The sequence below is a fragment of the Ceratina calcarata genome, unplaced genomic scaffold, assembly GCF_001652005.2.
Source record: "Ceratina calcarata isolate Rehan_Ccalc_2016 unplaced genomic scaffold, ASM165200v1 scaffold419.2, whole genome shotgun sequence".
Lineage (NCBI taxonomy): Eukaryota > Metazoa > Arthropoda > Insecta > Hymenoptera > Apidae > Ceratina > Ceratina calcarata.
The window spans coordinates 162,647-172,608 of NW_017165508.1; the positions used below are offsets into that span (position 1 = coordinate 162,647).

At 41.0% G+C, this 9,962-nt stretch overlaps 1 protein-coding gene across 1 annotated transcript in view; it reads left to right on the forward strand.

Moving 5' to 3' along the window:
- Window positions 1-1,618: 1,618 nt before the first annotated feature.
- Window positions 1,619-9,962, forward strand: part of LOC108626559 (blood vessel epicardial substance-like) — a gene marked incomplete at its 3' end in the record, with an annotated part of 67,812 nt that continues 59,468 nt past the window's right edge. The window contains exons 1-2 of the mRNA XM_018027287.2: window positions 1,619-2,578; window positions 4,525-4,864. The remainder of the gene's footprint in view (window positions 2,579-4,524; window positions 4,865-9,962) is intronic.

The window sequence follows — 9,962 nt, forward strand, 5'->3', positions numbered from 1 at the left end:
CTTTCAGCCTCGGATTCGGGCCATTGAAATATAAATAAGATTTTGTGGTACTTTAATGTATGATTTTCATATATGTATAGATAGTTAACATTTTTTAATATAAATAAATATTACATATGAAGATATTCTTTTTAAGTAAACAGAATTTCGTATAAAATCATTTACAAGTTAAACGGGTTCCATGTTTCCAATGGAACTTCGGGCGGTTCAAACTCCGAACGCCTGCCGCTGTTTCTCGATTCACCTAATTTCCGATTCGCCAGGAAGTGTAACGACTCCCGGAACCGCTTCCACAAACGCGTTCTCGACCCTCTAATATCGGGCAATCGAAACTTGATCGCCCCCGTTGGATGAGAATACCGATTTGCGTCCGCGGTTATGCAATCAGTTCGCAGAGGACGAGGGGAAGGCGTGTAATACGTTTCACGTAATGTACACGCGATACACGCCTACGCGCCTTGCCTCGCAATGCGACGACAAATTCGTGCACTGTTTGCTCTTTTAAACGAAAATGTTTTACGATTCCAAGCATGATGTTAATTATATAAAAACCGCATAAATGTATTTCAAGATACGCTGAGGGGAATGAAATTGTGATAAGAAGAGAAATAAAATCGTAGTTCGTGGGAAAACTAAATAAGGAACAGCTAAGGCGTAAGAGGTACACCCGGAAGGGAAGTTAGATCGAAACGAAACTGAGCGGTAGAATTAGGGTGGAGGCGTATAAGTAAACAGCAACGAAGGGGCACGTTGTATAGAGGGAAATGGGGAAATGTGTAACGGGACGATAAACTCTGTACTTCTAACGTAACGCGGAGCTTCTTGTTTCTAGGACAAGTCCACAGGGCGAGGGCAGAGTTAGAAAATTGCATAAGCATGAGATGATTATGAACTTGTTAAAAGGATGGAAAGCCCGAGGAATGGAGACTAAACTACCAGTACAACGTTATACGAAATACGAAATGCACGTCGATGATAAAACAATTTTTATTCGTACTCAGCATTAATTTACATTGTACAAAATAATCCGTACGAAGTCAAACTAGAAAATAAAGATTCATACGAGGGATGAATATGAAACGCGTTTACTTTATGCTGAATCGGAATAAAACATTGATACGTAAAATGAAACGGCAAACAAAGAGATGAGAGTATCGCATTAAATCACAGGCAGCTGTGCTTTAACTTTTTTACAAACCGAACCACAAAGAAGTTGCGAAGTCCAGCGGCGAGAGAAGAGGCTGCACGAAGTTAGAAAAGAAGATGGTGTTGAAAAATAAGCCTGGTTTAAAGTGGGAGGATCGAGAGCGTGGCGAGAATGGGCTGCGAGGCACGTAAGTAAATATGAAGGAAGGGAAACAAGAAGAAGGGACAAAGGGAGTAGCGCGGAAGAAGACAAGGGTAAACTACTAAAGGGGAGAGCCACCGGCTGGAAGCGACTAGGGTAGTAGAGAGAAGAGTACGGTGGAGGGTAGGGACATCGTCGAGAGGCAGAAACGGTTGGAGAGGTGGGTAGGGGTGAGAAAGAGGAGAGCGTGGTTCGTGGGAAGTCGCAGAGATGATGGAGGCCGGTGCTGCCACCTACGCGGAGGGCGTGGCGCTAGTTTTATCGGAGCTTAGTCTAACGAGAGCTTTGGCACGCGTCGCACAACTCCGGAGCAGCTTTCGTGCCGTGTGGCTTCAGCCAGTCGCGTGAGAGTGACGGAGAGGGTGGGAGAGCGTGAACGACGGCGAGGGGAACAGAGAGACAGAGCGAAGGCGAGACAGAGAGGAAGGATAACGACGACAGGATAACGGGGGTGGGATCGTAAAGGAATAGAAAGAGACAGCGAGTGGTTGGTGGCACGGCGAGGAGACTGGGTGTATGCGTGTGGCGGACAAGTGCGGACTGAGGAGGAGAGTAAAGCAATGTCGTGCAGAGATGAATGAGCGAGCATCGGGATGCAGTTGATACCGTGAGAATGAGGAAGATCTCGGTGCCGTGGACACGGCACGCGTTGGCGCCGCCGAGGCGAAGGACAGCGAAGTCGAAATCGGGGTGCTTATCGTACAGAGGAAGAGGACAGAGGCGGCAGTGACCATGGCGCCCCTGCTCGCATGTAAACACTGCTTCATGCTCGACGCACGCCTCCACAGCAGAGTCACTACTGGTGCTAGCATTCCCGTGGAGAGTGATCGTTCCCGACGCCGCAATCGTCGCCGCTGCTCGCCGCGTTCCTATCAGTTCGTCCCACGGGCTCGATGAACGCCCGCCGCGACAATCTTATCAACGTCGCCGAGAGTATCGCGGACGTCCAGAGACAAGACGGTATGGACGGTAGAGGCGAGTCATGATCCTCGTCCTGCCGCGTCGCCGTTGTCCTCGTCCTCGTCCTCGCCGTCGTCGTGGTGGTCGACGCCGCCGCCGCCGCGCGAAACCGTGCTCCGGCCGTTTGTGTTTGTTGATACGTCGTCGATGCGTCGAACGTGTGTGCGCGTGCAAGACGCTGAACCGAGCGAACTTCGAGCGACGGTCAAACGTGATTGATGCGTGACATCCAACTGCTACCGAACAAGTGGTAACGAGCCCGAAAAACGAGTACGTTTTACATTTCGTGATTTAATAACAGTTATTCATTGTTGTTTTAATTCAAGCTTCCTTTATTCTTTACCTCTGTGCATTCCTCCTGTGTATCGTCGCAATTTTTTTAATCCTGTTTTGCAATAATCTAACGGAGGTTAGAGAACATAGGAAAAAGCATGAAAGCGAATGAATGTTCATCCTGAGGACGAGATTCGATGATTCTCGTTGAGGAGACTAGAAATACGCATATAATCAGGTCACCCTCGTGGATCCTTATTTTTCACGAAGCGTCTCCAGCACAATGCAATTTCGTTGTCCAGGTGTCTCCTACTCGCGAGAATTAGGATTGATTTGACACACGCTAGAGTAGAAAGGACAGTCTGTTGCATTAGTAATAAATGATATTTGCATCCGGTGGACGTAGCTTTCTGCAAATTGGGGAGGTTATTCGCAGCTAATAATTGTGTGTCTGATCGATTTTTGTGGAGACATTTCTATAAGCGAGCAATGGTCTTTCAAAACGTGCACGTCGTTTTCAGATTTAATAACCAAAATGGAGCTGCACTGTCATTATTAGAGGTTTCGCTCATTGGACGCTATTTCGGCACCGAAGTTATCTCGTTAATACAAATTAATTCATTTATTCGTTAACGTGAAACTGTTAAAAGGAATCTCGGAAAATTCTATTTAACGTTTTTATATGGTATCTAATTTTTAATATTAACGAAGCCTTTCTGGGAAAGTGCAGCCCACTTTCATCCTTTTTCCTTCCCCTCCTGTTTCACACTTTCAATTTTCATTAAAAGCTGATCTTATTATTCCTTTCATTTCACGTATCGAGAAGCTGCGTTAACCTTCCACTGGTATTTTTCATTTTCTATTTGTTCCTGTATATTAAAGAAATTCGTACGTATTGTGCTGAGGCTCAATAATCATACGGTCAGGTGGCATTGTGCAAATCTTTCATACTTCTCTTCAACGAGATTTTTCGATTAAAAATGTAGTATTGAAGTTTATAGGAACATGGAGAAATCGTTCCATTTATTTTTTACTATAAGGAAAGACTGTATTAACATTTCTGACTTTGTAACCGGCGATAAGATTAATCAGATGATCAAATGGCAGACTTCGGAAAAGATTTATCGTCGTAAAATTACGAAGGTGGCTGGCTGCTAGGTTTCCGATCAGGGAACATAAATTCTGCAAGCCTGGCTGGTCGATCGTGTTTGATAAAAGCTCAGGCCGCGGGAATCGCTGAGCTTCGTGGTCGAAGTTGAGAGTTCTGCATCGAAGCTGTTAGCTTTCGACCTTCTTCCTCTCCTGTCGATCTCGACTGAACTTTTCTGGACGCTATTCGCTCTCGAGTCTATCGACTTGTTTTTCGTTCCGTTCCGGGAAGAATCGACACGCCTTCGGTTTCCGACTGTCTTCCCAACTGTCAAACCTCGAAGAATTTCATCCGAACTCTCATTGAAACTCGCTGGTATACGTGTTTTATCTTCAGATGAGAAAGATTAGTGACTGTCTCGAGTAGAATTTTGATACAATAGATTCATACATCAATCTTAACTTTCTTATAAACTTTCCAAGATTGATATGAAAAATTTCACGTCTAAATACGGTGCTCTGCGCTTGAATAGACTCGGGTAAAAATTGATACATCCAAGTAAGTTTATATAAGTAAAAGAAATTTTGTTGAGAATTCCTGCTTACTAGTTACATCGGGTTGCATTATAAATTAATAGATTAAACATTAGTTTTAATTATAATAATGTGCATGTCTGGAAAATACGTTATTTTTTTTTTATATTATATAAAATCGTTGCAGACTTCATTTCTTCATTTCAACGAAGAGATTCTTACATAAAAATAAGAAAAAACTTGTAAATACGCTTGAAGCTATTGTGCTTCCCAAAACGGCGAGCAATGTGATTGATCTCCGTCTCCCGCGTGTGTTTCAGACGAATCGGGGACCCGTTCGAGTTGCGAAACACGCCGCGAAATTCCAGTGAATCGCGCGTGTCCGAGACGAGAAGGAGGGAACACGTATCGCGGAAAACGTTCGATTACGGGCCTCGATCGGACGTCGCGTCGCGTCGTGACTCTCGTCAGATCGTTTTCGTAGCCGGTGGTGAGAGTTCTCGATTGCCATGGTGTTGCACGAAGTGACGACCTTCTCCGTGGCCGAATTCGGAAGGAACTCAACACGTCCGCGTTGCACACCGCCGTTGATGCATACGCACAGAAGACTGAGGTGTATCATCCCCCACTCCAAACAACATATCGCTTATCCACCATAAGGTAAGAATTGTAAAATGTCTTGAATATGTTAAGACTACTTATACGAAGGGAAAGAAAGTGAGACAGAATTGTAAAATGTCTTGAATATGTTAAGACTGCTTATAAGAAGGGAAAGAAAGTAGGACGGAATTAAGTAGAAAATCATGTTTCGAGATCAATTTAGGTTTCAATTTCATATTGAACATGATTCACATAATGAATTCGACATTTATGAATAGACTGAGGATTATTTTTTAAAGAATACACGTAACGTATAAAAATGTACAATATGATAATAATATATAATACGCATTATTANATTTTACGTATTGAAATGTAAATTATTAAACTTCCTTAATTCAAGCAATCATCTAATTGACATCGAAAATTTAATAACTATCCGTTGACCCAAATAGAATTAAAGAAATGTCGATTAAATTTTCATCGTTCCCGGGTCCAATTAGAACGCCAGCTTCGGAAATTGCATTTTCCGTAACAAAACTTTAACGAAACTCGTAACACTCATATAATCTCGAGATCTCGCGGCACGAATATACACGCTCAATCAACGTGCCGTCATGCGATTTGTCCGAAAACGGACGTGCAGTCACGCCGTATCCGGCGTGCTCCTCCTTTCCTCGAACGCGCGCGCTGCTCGCACCGCACGACCGCTCAGCGTTAACACAATCCAGAAACGAGTCTCGCCGTTGCCGCCGCATGTACAATTCTTGACAGGACGTATCGTGCTCTGGAAAAGTTGAGGTCGGAGCCAGCCGACTGTTAAAAAATTAATTGCAGCATGCGATCTTAACGTATTACCATTTACCTGTTGCGTGTTCGTGACGGGGTGTAAGAAGACGTGGTCTCGGGAATTGGCTCGTACCAGACGGGAACAGAATTATAAAATGGTAGAAGAATTAGGTAGAAGTGCACTTATAATTTGCTCTTTCGGTTCCAATCGATTTTTAACTAAATGTCACGGCACGAGATTATCCGAGCTAAGGTGACGCCGGTATTAAAACATTCGCTGATCAATTTAGTGATACTGTACGTTTGCTACTCGCTTTCATTTTACATAAGGTCTTTATATCAGAGCGCGTGAGTAGACGTGTCTAAAAGGAATCGGTTAAGGTCGCGGCAATCGGTACGCTATTTGTTAATCGTTGCAACGCCATTACGGGACAAACAACATGGTTTGCTCGGTTAACATCGTTTGCGCGGAAGTAATGTTTGCTTTCGTTAGCGACCCTTGCTTTAAACAAGATTATAGACCGCAAGGGCGAACTTTTATTTTTATCCCGAGTCGCTTCGCGGATCGTGATCCGGCTAATAAGTGTTTTCCGGACTAGCTTTTCTAACCCTTTCTCGCGTGCACACTAAAAAGCTGTGTGACATTACCTCCCCCTCCGCGCACTGCCCCTTTAGCCGGCAAGTTCCATCGTCGTTGGGGTTCAGTTCCTGTGCTGTGAAAGCGTACATGGTGGCCTGTCCGTGTCAGAATTCACGCTGTTTTCTTTGTCGCGCGGACTCGAGAGCTATTTAAAAGAGTTCTCCTCTGGAATCGTTTCATGAGAACTTAAACAGCCATTTTCGGAGGAAAATGGAAAATGCGACGACGAGGCTTTATAAATTAATATTAATCGTGATTATTATTGGAAATGAATATGTCGGTTAATTAAAAATTGTATACTCAGTTTTCTGAATGTTCACTGTTTTTTTTTTTATTTTCGTATCTAGGCAGGCGTATATTTGTATGACACAAACTCAGTTTGTCAAAACGTGTGACAATCGGGTGCGCATCGGTTTTTGTAAATAAAACAAATTCTTTGATCGTTGGTGTATTTCCGATACGCGTTACTTCCATAGTCTTTTTTTTAGCTTTGTTTGAACTGCATATTTTTGAAATGCTGATTTTACACGAAAATCGAGTACGCAGCGGTAGTAGGAGGATGCAACTGATAAATATGATCAAAATTGACGATTGGCACGAGATTTTCACATCTTCGATGCTATTGATAGATCGTAATTTTCTCTATTTTTCTCAAGAACTTCGAGAGCGATCCAAAGAGTATACTCCAATCGGAAAGTAGCATTAAGCTCACAGTCGGGAGCAGCAATCAAGATTTTCTCTCAAGTATTGAGCTCAAGAAATCGCACGTAATGCGATCACTCACCTCCACCTTCCCAGATAAGACAGAAGTCGCAAACCTCCTCTATTTGTTCAATACACTTTTTACTCCGGCGCGGGTACGTCCTTGTTTTTTCAAACTTCTCCCTTTCACGAATCGTTCTTACTTTTCCCTCTTACGAAAAGAACAGTACTTCTTCTTTGAATCGTAGACGGCTTTGTAGAGAATCTATAAGACTCGCAAAAAGCGATTTATTCATACGGTGGGTACGTGACTGAGAGAACAACTCGAACGTTTTACAGCGATAGAAACTAAGCCTCTTACTTAAATTCGGAACTTCAACTGGATATTCGAGTATCGGAAGTAACACCTATATTCTACTTAAAAAAGACTTACAAATAGTATATATGTTATTGAGATCCGGATAGGAACCAGAGAACTTCAATTTTAAATGGTGTGAACAGTATTTACATTTTTATTGGGATTCACTTGTACAATCAGGAAGAACATTCTGTCGATTACGAACATAATTCTTGCTATAGAAAATATGAATAAAATTTATTCAGTCATAGATTTTTATTATATTTTCTACAGGTGTTCATACAATATAATATACAATATACAGGCGTACATGTTTTTTTGAATTTATTCATCTCGTATCCATTTATATTCATACCAAACAAGTAGTGAATGTGTGCTTCCATTAGGGTTGTTTGAGCCCTTACATGAAAATGTATAAATGCTAATACATACATAATAATCATGTATAATTCTTAATACATGATTTAAGAATATTTTAAAGTTGAAATAATGTCAATTTCTAGGATATTTAAAATATAATTTAAAACTTTACTCTTCTATAATTATCATTTTTTTCTAAAAGCTCATTGCCTCAAGCATTTTACTACATGTCCCAAACTTTTGGCAGAAACCTTAGAGCTCATACAACTTTAAGATCTACTTCAGTATAGATATGATGTAACAAATTGATATTGAACGATTTTCTACATTCTATTTATGTCGCAGTTTGTCATTACCTAATATTATTAACGATCTGAGGACATTTGCGGTGTTTCTCATACAGGGAACGTATTGTAGCACCCGCGGATAATTACTGCATGTGACATTTGCATACGCAGGTAGACGTACGTATGAACGCGAATGCTCGGCTCCCAGTTATTTTCGTTATTGTTCGGAGAACGTAATGTTGTTTCTACCAGACAGTTTCCAGTAGAATTACACGTTCCCGGCGACCGTACATTGTGCTCGACGGAACGTGATTAGCAGCCTTGCACCTCGTATCGAGAGTTTTAATCGTCCCCTATGCTCGCTTTGTCAACGTCCCGTTAATTATTCTCCCGTGATAAACGAAACCATTTTTCTCTGTGACTGTCTACGTGAAAAACGAAGTAGGTTACGAGACAGTCACTAATTAACATATTATTCCTCAATGTAATTTAGAATATTAGTTTCGTAATGTTAGTTCCATTAAAAAAAGAATTTTCTTTTATTAACTTCTGATATTTGATAAAGATTTAGATTTTTCTTGTTGTAGATTAGATTTATTTTTAGGTTGAACGTAATTTGGAAAAAGCTTAGGTTTCATATCCTTTGTAACTCTGGTAATTTTTTTTGCTGTAGTAATTTAGTACAAGGTATTAAGCTCTACCAGCAATCAGCTTTGTTTCAAATTCGTGTATTTGCACGTTTGCAAGCATTGCATTCTTTGATCGTTATTTTCACAAGTTTTTCCTTGCTCACGTTTTTTATTTCTCGGGTTGCACCGCTGTAATTGGTTTCGCCAGCCGAATATTCGGAATAGAAAGGCGACACAGTCGCCAGTTTAACGAGTCCGTCGGTGATTATAAGTTAGAAGGATCGCGTAGTAATACTAACAAATTCTAGGAATAGTTTGTTCCTTTGACTGGATTTCTGCCGTCGTTAAATTTTGACGAGGGAAGAAACTGTTAAAAAATGCGAGGTTCACGTAAAAACTTTTGCGTACTAAAAATATTGTACGAATTTCTTCGTGTATTCAGTCGATCTCTGTATAGAACGTTCGTCAAGGAAGATAGAATTTGGTTAGCAAAACATAAGGTCAGTTTAATTACTTTACCTCTTTTTCTGCTATTTGAAATTGCTGGCAGGCTGTCAACTAGTTTTTATGTTTCGATTTCGCGGACCGTTCGATGACTTACATTTTATTTGTGCTTCTTTTTTTGTGGGTCAGACGTATTCTTTTTCTAAATATAAATTGTGAAGGGCTAGTGACATGATCAAATTTTAGACAGATCATATTTGAAGTAAATTGAAAACATGGTAAATTGATCTTTTCGTCAAGGATCAAGAGAAAAGGGATTCAAGCATTGCAAATATTTGCAATGCATAAAACATTCTTATTGAGACCATTCAATCAAATCCTGTTAAATTACATTTTCTCTGACGTTTCTGACTTAGAGTGATTGCGAAAAAAGTTGAAAAATCGATCAGCACCGTGTCTTGTTTCTGCTATATGAGTCATAATAGAATTTTTCTATTAGAATTTACTTCTATTTCTAACAGTTAGATTTATAAATTATTTCCAGCCAGAATTAAATCCTCTGAAAAATCATTTGGGAGCTATTTCTGGAGTTTCCCAATAAGCCACGATTCGTTGACTGGCATCGACGGGGTCGTTGACTCTCGATGAAAACTTAATTGAACTTAGGTCACGAATTAACAAGCAATCAAGGATCGCGACAAACGAGGCTTGGAACCTCGCATCGACCAAGCACTGTGGAAACAATCGTGCGTATACACGCGTCGATTATTGGTGCTCAGCAATCAGGTTGCTAATGATTAATGCAGATCTATTGGTATTGAAGTTGTCAACGTGGCAGGAAAATGGGAATATACCGAGTCGAGGAAACAAATCTCTGTTCAGTTTATCATATCATATCATTATTAGTATGAGTAGTATGAACTTTTGGGATGGACTGTATAGCCAATAC